This window comes from Leucoraja erinacea, chromosome 18 (genome assembly GCF_028641065.1).
Source record: "Leucoraja erinacea ecotype New England chromosome 18, Leri_hhj_1, whole genome shotgun sequence".
NCBI lineage: Eukaryota > Metazoa > Chordata > Chondrichthyes > Rajiformes > Rajidae > Leucoraja > Leucoraja erinaceus.
In genome coordinates, this window is record NC_073394.1 from 27,705,334 (window position 1) to 27,728,829 (window position 23,496).

The window sequence follows — 23,496 nt, forward strand, 5'->3', positions numbered from 1 at the left end:
CAGATAAAGTCATAGTCAAACAGCATGAAATCAGGCCCTTGCCATGCCGACCAACATACCATACCTCCAACAGTTCCACCTGCCTGTGCTTGGACCATATCCCTCTAAACCTATCTTATCCATGTACATGTTTAAATGTTTCTTAAATGTTGTAATCGTACCTGCCTCAACGTCCTCCTCTGGCAGCTTGTTCCATACACCGACTATGAGGCTGATGAGATCCAAAGAGGTCAACGACCGCAAAGCTCCAGGGCCGGATGGTATTGCAGGGCGGGCTCTCAGGGCGTGCGCTGTTCAACTGGCAGAGGTGTTCACCAACATCTTCAACCTCTCCCTAAGTCAGTCTATGGTTCCCACCCCCTTCAAAGCATCCACCATCATTCCTGTTCCAAAGAAACTTGTAACCTCCTGCTTAAATGACTACCGTCCTGTCGCACTTACATCAGTCATCATGAAGTGCTTCGAGCGACTAGTCAAAACTCACATCTGCTCCTCTCTCCCTGACACCTTGGACCCTCTTCAGTTTGCGTATACATCAAACAGGGCCACGGACGATGCCATCGCCATGGCAACACACACTGCGCTCACCCACCTCCACAAAAGAAATACATATGTGAGAATGTTCTTCATTGACTACAGCTCAGCATTCAACACCATCATTCCCTCAAAACCCGTCCCCAAGCTCCTTGATGTTGGACTGGAGACCTCCATCTGCGGCTGGATATTCAACTTCCTGACGGGCAGGCCCCAGGTAGTGAGAATTGGCAGCCACACCTCTTCCTCACTGATCCTCAACACAGGCACACCACAAGTCTGTGTGCTCAGTCCTCTCCTGTACTCCCTGTTTCACGACTGTAATGCTAAGCACAGCTCCAACATCATCCTAAAGTTTGCTGACATCACGACCATCCTGGGCCTCATCACAGACAACAATGAGACGGCCTACAGAGAGGAGTTAAGGGCACTAAACAGCTGGTGCCAGGAAAGTAACCTCTCTCTCGCAATATCAGCAAAACTAAAGAGATGATCGTGGACTACAGGAGACAGCAGGGGAGTGGTCACCTCCCCATCCACATCGGTGATGCTGAGGTTGAAAGGGTCAGCAGATTCAAGTTCCTCGGTGTGCACATCATTGAGGACCTCTCCTGGACACTGCACACGGACACAATAACAAAGAAAGCCCGGCAGCGGCTCTTTTTCCTGAGAAGACTGAGGAAGTTTTTGTCATGAACGCCAGCAACCTCACAAACCTCTACAGTTGCACCATCGAGAGCCTGCTGACGGGCTGCATCACAGTCTGGTACGGGAACTGTTCTGCCCACAGACGCAAATCACTACAGAGAGTGGTGAAGGCGACACAGCACATCACTGGCAACTGTCTCCCGGCCATTCAGGACATTTTCCACCGGCGGAGCCTGCGGAAGGCACACAGCATCATCAAGGACCGCAGCCACCCAGCGCGCAGACTGTTCTCCTTGTTACCATCAGGCAGACGATACAGGAGCATGGCTGCACGTACCACTAGACTTAAGAACAGTTTTCACCATCAGGCCATCAGGCTTCTGAACTCATAAGCACATTTCACATCATATATGTTGATTATTTTCTTTTATTGTTTTATTTTTACCTTACCAATGACATTTTTATCTTATTTTATCCTTGTTATATTATTGCTGAGGTGACCCGTTGTCTTGTCAAACACATTTCATTGTCCCATTGACCCTGTGTTAACCTACATATGACATATAAAACTAAAACTGAATTGATACTATCTGTTGTTTAAAAATGTTGCCTCTCGAGTTCCTATTAAATCTTTCCCACTTCATCTTAAGCCCATGTCCTTTGGTTTTCAATTCCCCTATTCTGGCTAAAAGACTCCATGCATTTACCCTGTCTATTCTCCTCAAGATTGTGTACACCACTATAAGATAGCCCCTTGTAATCCTGTGTTCCAAGGAATAATGTCCTAGCCTGCCCAACCTCTCCCTATAGCTCAGGCCCTTGAGTCCTGTGAACATCCTCGTTAATCTTTTCTACACCGTTTCCATCTTTCCTATCACAAGGTGATGAAAACTGAAGACTGTACTCTAAATGTGGCCTTGCCGATATCTTGCATGGTACGATTATGGAGAATCCAACAGCTTTTATAATTATATCCATGGAAAAGGTTGTAGGTTGTATTAGTTAACTTGCCCAGTTAAACTAAGTTATATTTCAGAACTCATCCTTAGAAGTAGTACTAGTTGTAAACTTGTAAAAAAAATCTTTGCCTTAAACCAAATAACTGCTGAAAACATTCAATGCAATTCAGTTGCCCTTTATTATCAATACAAACATGCAAGTTTTGAACAAAATTTCATTCCTGCAGTCATAACAGCAAAAAAATGACCAAAACACACAATTAACACAATTCCACATAAACATCCAAACACCTCCTCACTGTCATGGAAGGCAATGGTCTTATCTGTTCCCTTAGTTCTTTTCCCACGGTCAGGCAGCCAAACTGCAACATCAAGGAGACCGGGGCTCCCGATGTTAAAGCCCTCGGCGGGCGATGGTAAGTCCCGCAACCGTTTAAGCCGCACTGGGCGATGTAACGCCCTGCTCCGGGCCCATTCAAACCCCTCGATTCGGGCGGGCGAAGTTGCCGTTGCGGGAGCTCCGAAAATCGGTCTCCCACAAGGGACCTGCAATCCCCCGATTTTACCGTCCACAGGGCCTGCGACCGAAGCTCCGAAGCTCCGAAATCGGGAAAAATCGCAGCGCTACCACAGCTCCGAAGTCAGCCAGCTCCACGATGGTGAGTCCGCAGGCTCTACGACTGGAGCCCTCAGGTCGATTCCGGCTGGAGGCCACCAGTTCCACGATGTTAGGCCCCAACTACAACAGGGACACGACAAGGAAAAGATCTCGTCCCAGTTCAGGGAAAAGATTAACAAGCTTCCCCCACCCGCCCCCCACATATACACAGCTAAAAATAAACCATAAACATACTCCCAACAAGACAAAAAGAAAGAAAAAAAGACAGGGAGCCGCTGCCACAAGGCTCCGCCACTCCAAAAGACATAATTTAATAAAAAGGAACTGCAGATGCTGGTTTATACCAAAGATAGATACAAAACGCTGGTGTAACTCAGTGGGTCAAGCAACATCTTTGGAGAACGTGGATGGGTGACGTTTAAGATCAGGACCGTTCTTCAGATAGACATGCAAAAACATATACTGGATTCCTTTTGGTTCAGAAGAGTCAGGAGTGATCCCATCTAGGTACTTAAGGTGATAAAATATAGAACAAATCCAGCAAATCTAGAGACCCGGGATTCCCCTACACTGGAAATGTCGGAAGAAAGGTTGGCGGCCCTGATTTGATCTGGCCTTTTCCTATCTCTAGTTCCATCCCCTCCACTTTCAGTCTGAAGAAGGATTCTGACCTGAAACGTCACCCGTACGTTTTCTCCAGAGATGCTGCCTGACCCACTGAGTTACTCCAGCACATTGTGTCTATCTTCGGTACAAACCAGCGTCTGCAGTTCCTTCCTACACAGAAAATTAATTTCTCTGAATGGGGAATCAAGGAGATTAAAGCCTGCCCTGTTAATAGTTTAAAAAAAAAACCCAATGTGCTGGAGTAACTCAGCAGCTCAGGCAGCACCACTGGAAAACATGAATAGGTCGGCGACTTCGAGTCGGGACCTTTCTACGTACTGATGATCAATGTGAAGAAGGTCAATACGAAGAAGGGTCGTGACCCGAAACATCACCTATCCATGTTCCTCAGAAATGCTGCCTGGCCCAATGAGTTACTCCAGCACTTTGTGTCTTTATCTGCAGTTCCTTGCTTCTCAGTTAGACATGAAATCAGGAAGCACTTTCTCTGCTCAAAGATTTGTAGACATTCGGTGCAAGATACATTCATGGAAAATCAAATGTTAAAGACTCAAAAATCCCCTTACTCTTAAATGTTTGTGAGTGGATGTCACTTTTTATGTTATATCCATGGAGGTCAATGCTATCCCCTCTCTAAACGGTAAACATTTAATATGTCTTCAAATTTCTTATTCCCTGCCTGTACCCATTTCTACCAGAGAGCAGTCCTGAGCTACTATCTATCTCATTGGAGACCCTCTGACTATCTTTAATCGGACTTTACTGGACTTTATCTTGCACTAAACGTTCTTCCCATTACTATGTATCTGTACTGTCGATGGTTCGATTGTAATCATGTATAATCTTTCCGCTGACTAGTTAGCACGCTACAAAAGCTTTTCACTGTACCTCGGTACACGTGACAATATACTAAACTAAATAATTGCCCAAGATAAAATAAGATTATGAGTAATAACCTATTCACGATAATGGGGGAAAAAAAAACATATTTTATAAAAACGAGCTTCAGAGTGTCCACAATATGATGCATCTAGCATTATTTGTGCTTTGAGATTACTCCTGTCTCCTTGCCACTGATCTTATGTACTTCTTCAATTGAGAGATTAGGAAACCCATTACAAAATGTAAATTAACATCCACTGCGGATCCATGTAAAATGCTGGTACAGCACATCCTGTCAAAATCGTATTCCACAACACAGTACAGTTCGGAGCTTCTTTCCGGACTTTGAAAGATGATGGAACTAGCAGCTGGAAATCCCAGTTGGTAGAATAATCTGCAACTCTGGTCAAAGCTTGTCTAAATCTCTGGAGGGGCACCTGCAAAATTCCAATTAACTAAGGTGGCACAGTGGCACAGCCCCGGTCCCCTTTAGTTCTCAGCGGCTCCACCATGCCGTGTCCCCCTTTGTCTCTCCGGGCGCTCCGGTTTCCTCCCACATTCCATAGATGTGTGGGTTTGTAGGTGATTGGCCTCAGTAAATAAAAATCTCCCCTAGTGGATAAGGGAGTGGACATGAAAGTGGGATAACATCGAACGAGTGTACATGGATGATCAATGGTTGGTGTAGACTCAGTGGCCAAAAGGGTCTGTATCCATGCTGCATCTCTGATCCAAACTGTTCAGTGAACAATCCTGGAAACAAATCAGGAGTAGGCTATTGGGTCCTTTGAATCCCTTGCATCATTCAAATAGACCACATCTATAACATTCTGTTCTCTCAATGTTGTCTCCTCAATAACAGTGAGACCAAGCGTAGACTAGGCAATCACTTCGCCAAACACATGCATTCTGAATGTCATGGATCCTGGTTGGAAGCCAATTCCACTTCCACATTCCCTTATGACCTGCCTGTCCTTGGCCTTCTCCACTGCCAGGGTGAAGCTACAGCAAACAGGAAGAACGGCACCTCATATTCTGCTTGGGTTGCCTAAATTGAAGGATAGGTGTGAAGACAGAATATGTACATATCTGAGTCTGCAATTATGTGGATGAAGTGCATTTAAGAGAATCTTATAGTCTGATTGCAGTTTTACATGGCAAAGAGGAGATGGCAGAACACTGTGAATGTTTTTAATACTAATGTTCCTCAAAGGTGGTGTTGGGAATATTGGTCCTCTTAATATGTAAATAGTCCAGACATGAATACAGATTGCACAGATTTTGTTGGCAGATATTTTAATTTTAAATGTATCAGATTAAATTTATGAAGGGGAACTTGAGTGGCTACATTTTGTAAGGAGAACATACTGTATGCGTTACATCAAAATGCTTTTAAAAGTCTGAAACATTGAAAATCATTGGTTCAAACACAGCCTTTAAAAGTAGAAATGCAAGTTCATGAAGCTGCAAACAAATATGTGCACAAGCATAATTGATCAGAACCTGAAGTTCAGAAACGTGGCTGTGTACTGAGTTCTCAGGCAGCAGACGATGCCTGGATCTGTGCAGCAGCCATCAAATTCACCCTGCCAGTCTCCCAAATGCTCAGTCATATGTACAGGCTGTATATAATGCAGACACGAAGTGCTGGAGCAACTCAGTGGGTCAGGCAGCATCTCTGGAGAAAACGGATGGGTGACGTTTTAGGTCGGAATCCTTCTTCAGACTGAAAGTGGTGGGGAGGGAACTAGAGGTAGAAAAAGGCCAGAACAAATCAGGGCCGCCAACAGATGCCGATGAGTTAGGCATCCCAAAGATGGGGAGAATATGTAAATTAACGTCTTGCTTACAAAGCGATCTCCAACAGTACAGCTTGTCTCGACTTGGGTATTCCCCTGGACAGAGTTCTCGGATTTGTGAATTAGAGATTGAATCCACGACTATATGTCTTGAGATAAAATGATTACATTATTGGTACTTTGTTGTCATTAGGTACCTATGGTGCTGTGAAAGTATTTTCTTTGCATACAGTTCAGTGAAAATCTTACAATACATAGACACAATTAGACCCAAGTACCAGTGTATAGGAACTATAGATTACTCGGAGTCAGTACACAACAGGCGGAACTAGTGTAGATGGGACATGTTGGTTGGTTTGGGCAAGTTGGGCCAAAGGGCCTGTTTCCATGTTGTATGATTCTATGACTCTTATAGAGTCACCACATTTCTGATGTCATGATTCAAGTCCAAAATTGTTAAAAATGTAGAGTCTGAACTTGTTGCCCTGGGTGCCTCTGAGTTGGAGTTGCAGGACCCAACGTTGGAGTTGTTGGTCGGGTAATGTCGTTGGCATCCTCCATTGGTGCGCCATGCCGACTGAAGGCAGCAACCGATCAACACATTCGGCCTCATGGATACACTGATCCACTCGAGCCCCAGGCTGCTGCAGGGCCTCCAGCAGCCCTTTCCACTGGCCCTCGATCCTGTCACGTCGACTTGTGCATGTGCCACCCTTCAGCTCAAGCAGCCACAAAGGCAATCCAACCAAACCAAGGATATACAATTTAGAGGCTAGTAAAAATAGAAATGTTCCTTGAAATGGTACTGTCCTTGATGCAATTCTTAAAACAATTCTTCTCGTATTGACACTGTCTTGTTACTTAACACATATCCTTATATCCTTGTGTTAACAAATGTTTCTTTATTGCTAGATATATTACCCATGTCAGTATTTACTGATTAGAATTTTTGATGATGAAATATAATGCACATTTCTTTATTTTTAGAAAATATACTAGATTTTAAATTTTCCAATATTCTGTAATAGACCTTGCGCTTCCATTTTAAGAATATATAGCTGCCAATCCACCAGCAATAATTGCCCAAGAAAAATAAAATTTCAAACAAAAATAAACGAAGAAACAAGCATGTGGTGGCTAACACACAAAAGGACACAAAGTGCTCGGGTCACCCAGCAGGTCAACCAGCATCTCTGGAGAACGTGGATTGGTGAAGTTTCTTGAGACCTTTCTTCAGACGGAATGTAAAAACAAAATAAATATAAAAATGAAAGAAATATTCATTTAGAATATTTCAAATTAAGAAATATTCATTTGGAATATTTCTTTGAACTGTATATGCGCATATTAATTGAATTAAAGCAGTAAATGTCCTCAAATGTTATCTACTGCCTTTATAAACAAAAATGGTAGTGTTGTGTAATCTGTGCGTCTAACAAATTTATCGTTCAGTACGGATTAGTGGAATCACCAGGGTATGTTTCCGTCTGTATATTGAAAAGTTTCAATGCTTTAACTACTTGGCTTTGTAGCATATACTCTTCATATTTTATAATTAGGGCACTATTCATTTTTAGACAGGAGTGAATGACTGGAAGTGTTTCAGTATATCCTATTGTGTGGTTGGTGAAGTGAGTTATTGGGATTATGTTTTCTTCACGCAGTTACAAAAGATGAAAGATAAACTTTGTGTAAATCTAACATTATTCATAGATTTTCTAGTCTATATATCTTGCTTATCAAAAGTCCTCACCTCTTCATGAAGTGTTATGATTTAAAAGCCAAAACACCAGCAAAGTTACAGGAAACTACAGGAAACTATTTTAATTAGATGCAATTCTTATCTGGTTACTATGATTAGAGATACAGCATGGGAACAGGCCATTCGGCCCACTGAGTCCATGCTGACCAATGGTCACCATACACTGAAGAAGGGTTTGAAGACTGAAGAAGGGTTTCGGCCCGAAACGTTGCCTATTTCCCTCGCTCCATAGATGCTGCTGCACCCGTTGAGTTTCTCCAGCTTTTTTGTGTACCATTGTGTACCATCACATACTACACACTCGGGGCAATTTTGGAGTTCACGTGCAAATCCGCACGGTTTTAGTATGTGGAAGGAAACTGGAGCACCAGGAGAAAACCCACGCTGTCACAGGGAGAACGTGCAAATATCCGCAGATGGTACCCGAGGTCAGGATTGAACCCAGAGCTCTGGTGCTGTGAGACAGCAGCTCCACCACCATGCGACTGTGCCACCCTGTTGATATACCTGCGATTATTATACATAAAAGCGATCCACTTTTCAGATCTCATCAGAACACATTAACTGAAGCAATGGGACTGATTTGGGGGCAAAATCGGTGATAACAGTACTGCCATTTCCAACTGGATTCCTGCTCATACACAATAACACGTGAAGATATTGTGGAATAATTTCACCCAGAGTTATAGTTGGTCCAATGCTCAATATGAAGCAAAGATTTTTAATAAACTGAATAAATTCCCATATGTTGTTATATGTTGCAATATTTGGTAAAAAGCAAATTATCGAATCAGGGAATTAGAGCAACAATGTTAGGTTCCTGAATACACAACAAAGTCTATGATCTTCAACAATCCATGGACTTAACCATACAATGTCATGTATTAAAATCTGACAGGTGTACTCAATATTGTTGTTATGACCTTTCCTTTCCAAAACTCAGATTTGCCAAGCTGTGAAGTGTGCCAAGCACGACTTTATAGAGTCATACAGTGTGTAAACTGACCTTTCGGACCAACTTCCCCACACCGATCAACATGCCCCATTAATGCTAGTCACACCCGTCCACACTTGGCCCATAATCCTTTAAACCTGTCCTATCCATGTACCTGTCCTTGTCTAATTATCTCTTAAATGTTCTGATAGTACCTGCCTCAATTACCTCCTCTGGCAGCTCGTTCCATACATCCACCAAGCTTTGTGTAAAAAAAGTTACTCCTCAGGTTCCTATTAAATCTTTCCCCCTTCACCTCAAACCTATGTCCTCTGGTTCTCAATTCCCCAAGATTCCCAAAACAAGTTACTTAGGCATGCAATGGACAATATTTTCCGAAGGTTTTTTTCCCCTTAAATATCCAAATCAGGCATTTATTTAAAAAAACACATTCTTGTTTGTCATGGATAATAATACATGTGTCTACATATGGACATGCATTAATAATTAACCACTCAAACATGAAGGGGCACAATAGAATACATTTAAGTGATGATGTTTTTGAGATATCAATTTGGAAGAAACAAGAGGTTGCATCAATAAAGGAAGTCCAGACTTATTGATCATTTGCATGACTTTCTGAAAGATATTGGGTGAAGTGCTGTCTAGCAGACTTGCTTCTTTAAGATAAACTTATATTGTATTGTATTGTATTGTATTGTATTGTATTCAAATTTATTGTCATTGTCTCAATTTAGGACAACGAAATGAATTTCCCTTACAGGCAGTATCATAAAAAAAAATCATTAAAAAATAAATAAATAATAAATAAATAATAAAACATTAAAAATAAAATTGAAATTGAAAGTCAGATTACAGTTTCATATGACAACAAAGAGTAGAGGCAGATGACCATGAAAGCTTTTAAGAGTAATGTTCCTCAAAGGTGGTGTTGGGACCATTGTTCCTCTTAACGAGTCTCGACATGAATACAGGTTGCACAGATTTTAAATTACCAGATATTTTAAATGTAACAGTATCAGATTAAATTTATGAAAGGGAAATTGTGTGGCTACATTTTCTAAGGAGGTTATACTGTATGCGTAACATCGAAAATGCTTATAGAAGTCTGAAACACGGAATAAGTTGGTTTAAATACAGCCTTTAAAACCAGACATGCAAGTTGATAAAACTGCAAACAAATAACATGTGAGGTTCAAAGTTTACATTAAGGCATAGAATTTAAAAAATTAATCTGTGAAAAGAAGCCAATAACAAAATATAATCTCTTACAATTGTGCTCAATTTGGGATATCTTTGGGTCCAGGTTCCAAGGGAGGGGAAGGGAGAGATTGCAAAAATCATACCAGGTACAAGGTCCTTTGACTGAGAAAGCAAAATGAAAGAAACTGGGGTGATTTTTTTCCAGAACAAGTTTTAGGGAAGATTTGGTTGAAGAGTTCAGAATAATAATGGGATTTTGATATGCTTGTCAGTGACTAGTAAGTAAATAATTCTACGGCTTAAGTTTCAGTTCATCTTCAGTAGGAAAGCCAAATTACTAAAATTGGATTGTTATGAAAATATCAGAAAATAATCAAAAAAACTATATAGGAAAGATAGACACAAAGTGCTGAAGTCTTCTTCTTGCGTATGGTGTGCACAGCCTAAATTTGTAGGACAACTTGTTCTATTTGATCTTATTTGATTGTGCACGCCGGGTTGATTGCTTTCGTCGAAACAGGGCAGTGCTGAAGTAATTCAGCAGGACAGGCAGCATCTCTGGGGAATAGGATAGGTGACGTTTTGGGTCAGGACCCTTCTTCTGACCCCAGTATATAGGTTGGATGTGACAAGGTCAACGTTAGATAAATGGACATTTCTCATTTTTTGTAGGAACTGCAGATAGATGTTGGTTTAAATCGAAGATAGACACAAAATGTTGGAGTAACTCAACGGGTCAGGTAGCACCTCTGGAGAAAAGGAATAGGTGATGTTTCGTTCGAGACCCTTCTCATTTTGTTTTAATACATTTTGTTTAATGTTAGGGTTCATTGTAACTTAAGTGTTAAAATATTAGAAGGAGTTTCTGTGATTCGGTGTTGACATTTTGCTGCAGAATGTTGAAGAAAGAACTGCAGATGCTGGAAAAATCGAAGGTAGACAAAAATGCAGGAGAAACTCAGCGGGTTAGGCAGCATCTATGGAGCGAGCAAAGGAATAGGTGACGTCACCTATTCCTTTGCTCCATAGATGCTGCCTCACCGGCGCTGAGCTTCTCCAACATTTTTGTCTACTTTTGCTGTAGAATGTTCTGAATTGCAATTCAGCCTACATAGAACTAAGCAAAGAACACATTGTACTAGAATGGGGATTAGAAGATCGAGCTACGCCTGAGTGGGGAGCTCCTGCACGGGGAATGAATGTTCACATGCTGCACTTCACAGACTGCTCTCTTTGCATCTGGCAACATTTTGATCTTCAGTTATCTCCTCTGACTACTGAAGCATCGAACAAGCCCTCTGGTCTGCCACTCTCCTGCTAAATGTGTGTTACAATTGTGATAGTGTTCAAGAGTTCGGCTTTCTGCATTCTTTACCACCGTGTCTTACCATACAATGAGACTCTGAAAAGACAACACCCTCGAGACTGTTGCGAGATCAGACTGACATTATCCACACTACTGGATGCTACCTCTGATACCCAAATACACCTTAATTTCAGATAGACACAAATTGCTGGAGTAACTCAGCGGGACAGGCAGCATCTCTGGACAGAAGAAATGGGTGACATTTTGGTTCGAGACCCTTCTTCAGACTGACCCAAAACATCACCTATCCTTTTCTCCAGAGATGCTGCCTGTCCCGCTGAGTTACTCCAACATTTTGTGTCTATCTTCGGTTTAAACCAACATTTGTAGTTCATTCCTACACATCTTATTTTCACTTTTTTTGTTAAATATGCTACACTTTGATATATTAAAGGGAGATGAAAGGGTGGGAAATATTCAAGCATTCCAGACCCCAGCTCTAGCAGTGAACCTACCTGCTTTCCTGACCTCTATGTCCAGTGGCTAGTGGGAGAGCCTTGGACCAGAGGGCACAGTTTCAGAATAAAAGGACACACCTTCAGAAAGGAGATGAGGAGGAGTTTCTTTAGTCAAAGATAGATCGGCCATGATTGAATGGCGGAGTACTCAATGAGCCAAATGGCCTAATTCAGCTCCCCTGACATGAACTTATGACCCAAGCAGTCGACCCAGCCCACAGAGCTGAGGCTTGCTCCAGGTGCACTCCAGATCCCGAGCTCCCATCCAGGACTAACGAGTGACTCAAGAATTCAGAATAATCAGACACCAGATTATTGGTGTTTTGCCGTATTTACAGCTTCAATATTATAAATTTAGCTCAATGGGTCTATTCCTATAATTGCAGTCAACACAACTCAACTCCCTCTCTCCTGATGCTATTGTCCCTTTGCATTTCTTCCATTTATTTAGCTTCCTCTGAAATACAAGGACGTTTTACCCCTCCACCAGTCATATGGCAGTGAATTCACGTCCCAATCACTTGCCTGCCATTACTCTTACATTCCTAAAATGTATTTCCTCACATCTGACTTTAATTTTGAGTGCTCGCTCTGATCTGCTCTGCAATTGGAAACCGTTTCTCTGCATCAAATCTGCAAACCTATTCCAAACTTCATCAGGTCACCCCTCTCGAATAAGGTCCCAATCTGGTCGATCCTTCCGTATTGGTATACACTTTCCGTTATAGCGCCTTTCCATTAACTAATTTTCCACCTTCTCCAACGCCTGTTTGTCTGTCTGTCTGTCTGTCTGTATAATTTTGCATGTATGTATATAAACATTAGAATGAAAACCAGAGACAATATGATCAAACAGTGGCAATACCGTTTATCAAACATAGAACAGCACATCACAGGAACAAGCCCTTCAGCCCACAATGTTTGTGTCAAACATGAGGTAAAGTTAAACTTTGCATCATCTGCCTATATGTGATCCATATCCCTCAATTCTCTGCACTTCTGTTAAACCTGGCTAAATTGGAGAGGCTAGGACTTCAAAATGGGGTAAAAGCTTCAGGGCTACTGGGAGATTTGGTCAATTTGGAATTGCTCTCTGCAGAGCTAGGACAAGCTGCGAAGAGGTGTCAGTGTGTCTAGATCTTAGACACAATTTGCAAGTAAACAATAAGAACGTCTACAAACCCTGTCAATTAGGTGCAAAATGCATAGAATGGATTGGACGGCTACAAACCAGACACACACCTTGTAAATAATTGTAAATAATGTTGCAGAGTTCGGCTTTGCCGATGTTGATTGGATGAGGTATTGAGCCTTGTCTGGGTTTCTGGCAGATCAGGGTAAATGTTTCTAAGTTGGCTTCCTTACGAAGTCCGTTTTGAATAAAATGTATTGAGCTGTTGTATTATTGGGCTTGGGAAATGTCTGTTATGTATGGGGTTAATCGATATATGTAATTGGGTTATAAAGAGACCACACCCACGTGGTTCGGCCCCTCGAGGTCCTGGGACATATAAAAGTCCGCTACCACGAGGTCCAGCGTCAATCTTATGGGAGAGCGCTTGGGACTGCGTGAACTTATAGAGTGTCTCTATCTGAGCAAGGTCTAGAGGGCTTGAACAGGCAGACTCGAGGATCGAACCCGCGGTGGGATAGGTACAGTAGTTGAACTGTGACACGCATTTGTTAAAATAAAATTTAGTTGTTTCAAGTGCTTGATTCAGTGTTTTTACTTAAACTAGACTGGGGGAAGCTTAGAAATGAGCAATCTACACTTCCATGTGCCTTTTCAAAAGTCTATTAAATGTCACTATCATATCTGCCTCCACCACCACTCCTGGCAATGCGTTCCAGACCCCCCAGTACTCTCTATGTAAAAAACTTGCCCAACACATCTCCATTAAACTCTTCCTTTCTCACCTGAAAGCTACACCCGTTAATGTTGGACATTTCCACACTGGGGAAAAGGTTCTTACTGTTACCCTATCTATGCTTCTCATAAATGTATCTACTTCTATCAAGTTTCCCCTCAATCTCTGACATTTCAGAGAAAACAATCCAAGTCCATCCAAAGATAGACACAAAGTGCTGGAGTAACTCAGCGGCTCAGGCAGCATGCTCCCTGGCTACTCAGCACTTTATATCTATCTTTGGTATAAACCAGTATCTGCAGTTATTTTTTGTTTCTACACTAATTCTATCCAACCTCCCCCTGAAGCTAAAACCCTCAAATCCAGGCAACATTCTAGTAAACCTCGTGTGCAACCTCTTAAAAGCCTCCACATCTTTGCAGTAAATGGGGCGACCAGAACAGCATGCAATACCCCAAAAGTGGTCTAGCCAATGTCTTAATGTTTGTTGAAAAGAAAATAATAATTGACAAATGTATTGTTATTTTAATGGTACACATAGATTACATGGTAAGGGAGAACCAGTCAATGGTGTATATTTTGTATTTTTAGAAGACAATTGACAAAAATCATATTAAAGATAGTTTAGCACAATCGGGGCTCACAGACTTGAGGATATAGTGTATTAACAATGATTGAGGCTTGGTTGCTGGATGGAAAGCACAATTGGCCATTAAGCAGCATTTTCAGATTGAAAGCGCAACTAATTGATTGCTTTGAGAATCAAAGATCAATGCTTGGAGCTCAGCTACTTGCACTCTACATCTGACGGGGCTTGTGTAACACAGTGTATATTGCCAGCACTACAAAGCTGGCAGGAAGCCTTGCAAATGCAAACATGCTGCATAGGTATGAGGCAGTTTAAAGGGCCTGTCCTACTTTGGCGATTTTTTCGGCGACAGCTACAGTCGTAGCTGGTGGCCGAAAAACCTACCACCTAGTCGATGTCAAGCTATGTCAAGCTACGACAACCGGCGACCCAATTCTTCGCGACTTAGGACGTCCACCTACAACCACCTACGACCACACAGGCGACAACCTACGACAAGCGAAGTCACCCTGCGTCCACTCGCGACAAGCTACGACCCTGTCGGCGACAACTGAAGACAATTCAGTCGCCGGTTGACGTAGGTTGACATAGGTAGTCGCCAATGGAATTCACCAAAGTCAGCACCCGGCAACAACCTACGTCTCCTGGCAACAACACCCACGACAGGCGAAAACAAACTACATCAAGCCCACAGTCGCCAAAAGGTTTTGAACATTTCAAAATCCAGCGCGACGAGGAAAAAGTTATGATTCTTTAGGCGATTTGAGGAGACAACTCACGACTATGCAGGCGCCACCTAGCGACCATGTGGCGACAGCCTAGTCGCCTGTAGTCATCGAAAAAATCACCTAAGTGGGACAGGCCCTTAAGTGGCTGGGCAAAAACATGAGATATGGAACACATTGTGTGCAAATGTGAAAGTATTTGGTCTCGTAGGTAAAAAGAAAAATGAGAATATATTTTGGAAGGCGGGAGACTAATAAGCATTCAAATCTCAGAGGGGTTTGGGGCTGCTTGGGCAGGCATATTAATGTTAGCATGAAGTTCAGAAGGCAAATTAAATAAAAAGGAACAGCAGATGCTGGCCATGCCAAAGTTAGACCCAAAATGCAGGAGTTACTCAGCAGGTCAGGCAACATCTCTGCTTTTATTCCAATGTGGTTGAAATATAAAAGAAACAAAGGTGGCATTATGACGCAGTGGTAGAGTTGCTGCCTTATGGGGCTGTCCCACTTGTCAGTAAGCAAGTAAGTTTGTTGTCCAAGTATTCACATACAAGGAATTTGCCTTGGTGAGATAATTGGCGAGTTTAGAAGTGTTTGAAAAAAATGACATGTTGAAGACCTCCTTCGACTATGTAGAAGACCAGATTCGTCTAGCTACAACTAGCTACGACTAACTTCGCGAAAAATTGGACTCGGATAGGGGAGAATGAAGATGACTTCCTTCGACCTCCTTCGACCTCCCTTCGACTATGATGAAGACTATCTATGACTACCTTTGACTACCCTTGATTACCTACGACTAACATGCCGATATGACCTACTATGGCTAAACCTACGAGTAAAAAAAGTATCGATTTTTTTCATGGCGACCTTTTTTTACTCGCGGGCATATTTTAACATGTTTAAAAAAACGCCGCGACCTAGCTGAGGCCTCGAGTACCCGGAGACCACTCTCGCACATGAAGGAGAGTTACGAAGACCTCCTACGACCTCGTGTCGACCGTGCTGCAAGTATGAGTCTTGGTCAAACGGGCCAGAACTCGCGGATTAGGTCGCCCAAGTGGGACAGGCCCTTTACAACTCCAGAGACCCGGGTTTCATCTTTACTATGGGTGCTTAGTGTATGGAGTTTGTACGTTCTCCCTCTGACCGCGTGGGTTTTCTCCAGTTCCAGTTTCCTCCCACACTACAAATTGTGCAGGTTTGTAGGATAATTGGCTTTTCTAAAAAAAAATTGTAAACTGTTCCTCTTGTGTAGGATCATGCTAGTGTATGGGGATTGCTGGTCGGCACGGACTCGATGGGCCGAAGGGCCTGTGTTCACGCTGTACCTCTAAACCAAACTAATCACAATTAAATTACCTTTCAGTGTTTGACCAAGTAGTTTAGTTGATTATCACATACCCTGAGGTACAGTGATAAGCTTTTAGTCCAATAAAGTCTGATTGGAGATAGTCCGTAGGTCTCCAATGACGTAGATAGTAGCTCAGGACCACTGTCTAGCTGTTGATAGAGTCGTTCACTTGCCTGTTAGCAGCTGGGAAGAAACTGTCCCTGAATCTGGAGGTGTGTATTTTCACACTTCTGTACCTCTTGCCTGATGGGAGTGGGGAGAAGAGGGTGCGACTGGGGTGAGACTAGTCCTTGTTTAGGCTAGTGGCCTTGCTGGGCAACAGGTATTGGTAATGTAGAATTTCTCTAGAGTTGCATCTTAAATGGCACAGCAGTCTCATTTATCCATGTAACCTACTCCTGCTGAAGAACTATTCATGATTCTCTCAGAACAACCTAACACACTTCTTCATCGATATAACTGGACCAGGAAAACAAATATTCTTTTGGCAGCAAAGTTCTTCACACAATATATGAAATGCAAACTAAAGTTCCCATTGTGAGAAGTGAAGATCTCTTTTGCTTCAAAATACCCTCTGCAGTCTGTACCAAAGATGATGCATGATTAATATTATACTGACAGGCACCAAGAACCTGTTAGCAATGCATTATGAATGCATGTCTTATTATAGAATCTAGTCTTCCTATTTCGATGTGCTTATTCTTGAATCATCTCATTAATTCATCAATTTAATTATTTACTTGAAGGGGGAAACCTCTTGTAGTTGAATAAATGGAAGTGGTATAAATGAACTCGAGTGCAAAAATTAATACTTCCAAAGACAGTTACTGTCAGTGCAAGACAGTCTAAATATTATTTAAATAAATTTTTACTATTTGCTACTTTCCTATTAAACATCCATGTTCTCTGCAAGGAAGGGTTTATAAACATGAAGATGATACTCGCAGGTTAGATGAACCCAAATCCCACTCAATCGTCACTGAATACAGAACAGTCACACTGAAAAAAAAAGTACAAACCTGTACAATAGGACAGTCATATGACAGGATAGCTTTACAAACAGTCCATAAAAGATGATGACTCTATGACTGTAAGACTCTATAGAGTAGATAATCAGACCTTTATTTCTGGGTGGGTTTGAACCCAGGGTGGGTTTAAGATCCGGGGGGGGGGGGGGGAGGGAGATTTCGGGGCACCGTTTTTGTACAGAGGGTGATGGGCATATGGGACGACCTGCCAGATGAGGTCTTTGAGACCAGTAATATAACATGATTTAAAATACATTTGGGCAGGTACGTGGTTTGGAAAGGTTTTGGAGGGATAGGGTCCAAATACAATCATCAGTTTAGACGCATGCTGTGTGTCTCTATGGCTCAGAGCGTAATGAAACTGAGTTAGATATACCTCTTAGGGCTAACGGAATCAATAGATATGGGGAGAAAGCTGGAAAGGGGTACTTTTTTTGGATGATCAGACATGATCATATTGAATGGCGGTGCTGGCTTGAAGGGCTGAATGGCCTACTCCTGCACCTATTTTCGTTGTTTCTATGTTTTTTTCTATGATAGCAAAAACCTTGTATTTAAATGGCATCTTTCATGTAAAAGAAACACTCAAGATAAACTTTAACTCATCAAACAAAATTAATAATTCTAGGAATTATTAGAGTGGATAGCCAACATCTAGTTCAAGATACCAGTGTATGGAACATTGCAACAACAAAAAGGATAGAGACATGGAAAGAGTATTTCAAAGGTCAGGACATGGACATTCAAAAGCACACACACTATTTAAAGAGTCATAGAGGCATAAAGCATTGAAACAGGCTCTTCAGACCAGCTTGCTTGTACTGACCAAGATGCCCAATCTACATTATAGCCTGCCTTTGGCCCATCTCCCTTGAAACCTTTCCTATTCACATACCTGTCCAAATTACTTTTGAATATTGATATAGTTACTGCCTCAACTACCTCCTCTGGTAACTCATTCCATGTACCCACCACCCTCTGTTGCCCCTCAGGTTCATATTCAATCTTTCGCCTCCCATCATAAGCCCATGCCCTCTGGTTCTTGATTCCCCCACTCTGGGTAAAAGACTGAGCATCTACCGTATGTATTCCCTTCATGAACTTATGTGCCTCTACAAGATCACACCTCATCCTTCTGAGTCTCAAGGAATAAAGTCCTAGCCTGCGCAACCTCTCCCTATAGTTCAGGCCCTCAAGTTCCTGGTCACATCCTTGTATTGGTAATTTAAAAACTGTTGGAAACAATCCCTGATGCAGTACATTTGAGAGTGTGTAGATGTGAGATGTTATCTCCTCTCGAAAGGAAAGAGATCACCAGTTCTTCAAATATTTCAATAGGATTTAACATTTTTCTTTTAATGAGATGCAGTAGAATCAGGACTCCCGTGAACCTGCCACCTGCCTGCACTTGGCACATACCCCTCTAAACCTTTCTTATCCATGCATCTATCCAAATGTCTTTTAAATGGCGTTATAGTATCTCTGTCAACTACTTCCTCTGGCATCTCATTCCATATACCCAACACCTTCTCTCTGGAAAAAAATGCCCTTCATTCCTATTAAATCTTTCCCCTCTCACCTTCAACCTATCTACTTTGGTACTCAGTTCCCCTACTCTGCATAAAAGACTCTCTGCATTTGCCCTATCTATTCCCCTCATGGTTTTATACACTTCTATAAGGCCACCTCTGACCCTCCAGCGCTCCTAACCGGCTCAACCTCTTCCAATAGCTCAAGCCCTCATGGCCTGGAGATCAAGCTCACGTTTGGTCCATATTCTTCTAAACCTTTCCTATCCATGAACCCGTCCAGGTGTCTTTTAAATGTTGTTATACTACCTGCCTCAACGTGTACAGGAAACATTCTTCAGACTGAGAGGGAAGGTAGACAAAAAAAAAATGTTGGAGAAACTCAGCGGGTGAGGCAGCATCTGTGGAGCGAAGGAATAGGTGACGTTTCGGGTCGAGACCCTTCTTCAGTGTCTCCAGCATTTTTGTCCACCTTCGATTTCCCCAGCATCTGCAGTTCTTTCTTAAACATTCAGACTGAGAGGGAAACGACAGATATGAACAAAGTAGATAGAACAAATGAATGAAAGATATACAAAGATACAGATCCGGCAACGATGATCAAGGAAAAGTGGAGCAATGATCCATTGTTCGCTGTGGGGTAGATGATAACGTGTAATACTAACTCAGTAGGACGACAGTGAAACTAGTGTAGTACAACGAGTTTGGTCGACAGGGAGGGAGAGAGGGGGGGGGGGGGGGGGGGGGGGTGGGGTGCAAGTCCCTTTTCACCAGAGATGCTGCCTGAGCCACTGAGTTACTCCAGCTTTTTTGTGTCTATCTTCGATGTAAAGCGGCATCTGCAGTTCCTTTGCTACACACGTATAGGAAACTCCGGCTACTACACGGATGCACGGAACACGAGCACACACAATCCGGGGTTACATCAAAGACTGTATCAAATAACCCAACGCGAAATAAGGTATATCCTCGTTCCAAGTCGATACCAAATACATCCGCTCAGTCAGCGCCAAAATACAATGCCCCAACAATCACCATGCAATGGAAAGCAGTCAAACGGAGCGCCCTGTTGTCCACAATACACCGGATACAATATTCTTAGCTACATAACTGTACCGGATAACACACGCAAAAGATTCCTTATCGATATATTTCCAATTACAGCGTTATCTAAGCGTGGCAATTGTTTCCAACCTCCGTTAAATGCTCTCCCTACAGCCCCGAGTAAAGGCAGGCAGGCACAAACACATCTTGCAACGCCGCGCAACCTGCTCAAATAATCACCAATCAATGTGTTCGATTAGTTCCAACGGCGCAATTCCAGAGAATAAACCCCCAAATCTCCCCTAATTGGAGATGACCAGACACGGGCCAGAAATGACACACAAGACAACTCTTCCTGAGATGGGAAGGGTAGTTTCGCCGTCCAACTCTCGTTCCTCTAACCCCGGGCTTTAGGTTTGGGTGAAACCTAACAGCTTGTAAATGAATCACCCCAACATTCTCCGCCACGCTCTGCCATAAGCGCACTTACTTGCAAAGCGGCGAGAGGTCCGTGCGTTGAAACTCGGCTGGCACTTGGCGTGCCGGATATGTTCTCTCTCTCTCTCTCTCTCTGCGGTCCTGCTTCTCTCCGGATGGTGCCGCAAAGGCTTGAAAGCTTATTTTTCCTGGCGCAGACTAGACAGATCGTGGCGCAAAAGCTCCGAACAAGACCCTTCGGGGTTCTTTGCCCGGTCCCGGAGCCGAGCCGTGTCCCCGCTACTTCTCTGTGTCAGAGCACTCGGCAAAGCCAAGGTCTCTCTTGATATGAAATTAACCCGGCGAGTTGTTAACGCGCTGGGGATTCCACCGGCGTGTGCAGTCGCGAAGATTTCTCCCGAATAACTCCAGTTCTGTGGCCAGGGAACGTGTGCTGGTAAAACAGAGGAAAGCACTGCCTGTCTCCCTGTCTCTCTCTCTCTCTCCCTCCCTCCCTCTCTCCCCTCTCTCTCTCTCTCTCTCCCTCTCCCTCTTCCCCTCTCCCTGCCACTTAGACCGGTCTCACTGCGCAAGGACCGCCCTGCGGAGAGCTAGGCACTCGCACACTGACTAGAAATGCATCGTTTGGGAGAAAATTAATTAAAAAATGGGCAGGTGAGGAAAGGATCGAATAATAACGAGTCACACCACAGGAGGGGGGGAGGAGGGGGGGTGGACAGGGAAAAGCACTGGCACTAAAATAACCAGAGCAGGGTCTCGCTGTGAGATACAGGGAAAGATATGTCACACGCGGGCAGAGCTAGAGAGAAATCGCCGGCAGACGCACACAAAGCCTCTCACTTGCCCGGGAAGAAAAAAAGACTTACGTTTATTGAGAGATTTCGGTGCCCGAAAGATGACACGATGTTCCTCGGAATGGGTGAAGGTGCAGTCGCCGATAGTAAAGTGGCGAGTGAAGCAACGAACCCATCAATCCCCCGCAAAGGCAATGTGATAGTGGAGCGGTTTTAGCATTTCACAGCGACGCTGTCTCAGTTACGGGCAAGGGACGGGGACAAATCTTCCCCCTGTTACAATTTTTCAAATTAGTCCCATTAGAGATGTTTGTTTCGCCACCCCAGCCCGTCCACACGAGTAAACGACAGGGGCTTCTCTTTATCACCTCAGTCAGATAATGTCACTTCTACAGATGCAGAAGCGCTCCCCGATTCTGCACTGTAATAATGCGTGTTTAAGTTTGTGAAATCGGGCTCGGTTCCACAAGTTCCCGATTCAGGTCTGCTGCCAGGAATTACACACAGTCGGAGTTACAGAGCAACTTCAGTGAAAGGAAATTACAGCTTATGTCAGTGCAAATAAATCACTTCTTGCTGAAACTATCTTGAACGTGCATAGTCATCAATTCGCTGATCAGGATCTAAATAAGCGAAGCTCAACTCTAGCCACCCACTCACTGCACGTTAGTGGTGAACTGAACTCAAATATACCAAGACTCAAGATCGGCACGAAGTGCTGGAATAACCCGGCGGGTCAGGCAGCATCTCTGGAGAAAATGAATATGTGACGTTTCGCATTGAGACCCTTCAGACTGAAATGCTGGAGTAACTCAGCGGCCGAAACAGCATCCACGGAGAAAAGGGATAGGCGACGTGAAGAGGGGTCTGGACCCGAAATGTCACAGGTTCATGATCTCCAGACATGCTGCTTGACCCGCCGAGTTATTCCAGCGATAGACACAAAGTGCTGGAGTAACTCAGCGGGACAGGCAGCATTTCTGGAGAGAAGGAATGGGTGACGTTTCGGGTCGAGAGCCCCCTCCCAGTGCCGTCTTTTTTTAAGGATGACAAAGAGAATATGCTGGCGCTTGGCTTGATTTCATTTATGTACAGTATTATCTGATTTGACTGGATAGCACACAAAACAAAGCTCTTCACAGTACCTCAGACGTGACGATAATAAACCTCAATCTAACCCTCCCACTGTCTGAAGAGGGCAGGTGCCCGTTTAACTTATTGGTATGACTTTGATCTCATCCCTTCATCACCAGTTAGAGTAGCACAAGTTCACAGTTACAATGCGGCGGCACAGTGGCCCAGCAGTAGAGTTGCTGCCTTACAGCGTCAGAGACCCAGCTTTGATCCTGGGTACTCAAAAATGCTGGAGAAACTCAGCGGGTGCAGCAGCAAACCCTATGGAGCGAAGGAGATAGGCAACGTTTCGGGCCGTTTCGGTGTACCTTCGATTTTCCAGCATCTGCAGTTCCTTCTTAAACAGCTTTGATCCTGACCGGGTGCTGCAGCTTGTACCTTCTTCCTGCGACCATGTGGGTTTTCCCCGGGTGCTCCGGTTTCTTCCCACACTCCAAAGATGTGCAACTTTGTAGGTTAATTTTCTCTAGAATGTAAAATGTTAAACTGGGATAACATAGAAGTAGTGTATGCGTGATTGTTGGGTGGCGCAGACATGCTGGCCCGAAAACTGTGTTTCCACACTGTATCTCAAACCTAAAAACTAAACTAAATTACCTGCCTTAATAATTCCTCGTTGTGCTTTATTTAGCGCGACACAGTAACACGGTGGCAGAGTTGCTACCTCACAGCACCAAAGACCCAGGTTCAATCCTGACCTCGGGTGCGGTCTGTACGGAGTTTGTACCTTCTCCCTATGACCACATGGGTTTCATCCAGGTGCTCCAGCTTCCATCCACATTCCCAAAATGCGAAAGTCTGTAGGTTAATTGGCTTCTGTAAATTGTCCCTAGTATGTAGGACAGAATTAGCATACGTGTGATCTCAGCACGGACTCGGTGGGCCGAAGGACCTGTTTCCACACTGTATCTCTAAAACTAAAAAAAAAACAATGACATTTATTTTGCACGATTTTACACCAAAGATAGACACAAAATGCTGGAGTAACTCAGCAGGTCAGGCAGCATCTCTGGAGAAAAGGAATAGGTGATATTTTGGGTGGAGACCCTTCTTCAGACTCTCAGGTCTTGACCTGAAATATCACCTATTCCTTTTCTCCAGAGATGTTACTTGACCCGCTGAGTTACTCCAGCTTTTTGTGTCTATAAGACAGTAACTTACTTCGCAGTGTAACCTGCCGC

At 43.4% G+C, this 23,496-nt stretch overlaps 1 protein-coding gene across 3 annotated transcripts in view; it reads right to left on the minus strand.

Moving 5' to 3' along the window:
- The window catches only part of syt12 (synaptotagmin XII), a 169,388-nt gene extending 146,180 nt beyond the window's left edge, over positions 1-23,208 (minus strand). For 2 of the 3 annotated variants that reach the window (XM_055649693.1, XM_055649692.1), the window contains exon 1: positions 20,440-20,848. The gene's annotated coding sequence lies outside the window, so the exon portion shown is untranslated. Of the gene's footprint in view, positions 1-20,439; positions 20,849-21,253 lie in introns of those variants that run through there. The other variant, XM_055649694.1, reaches the window with a different exon arrangement.
- Positions 23,209-23,496: the final 288 nt, after the last annotated feature.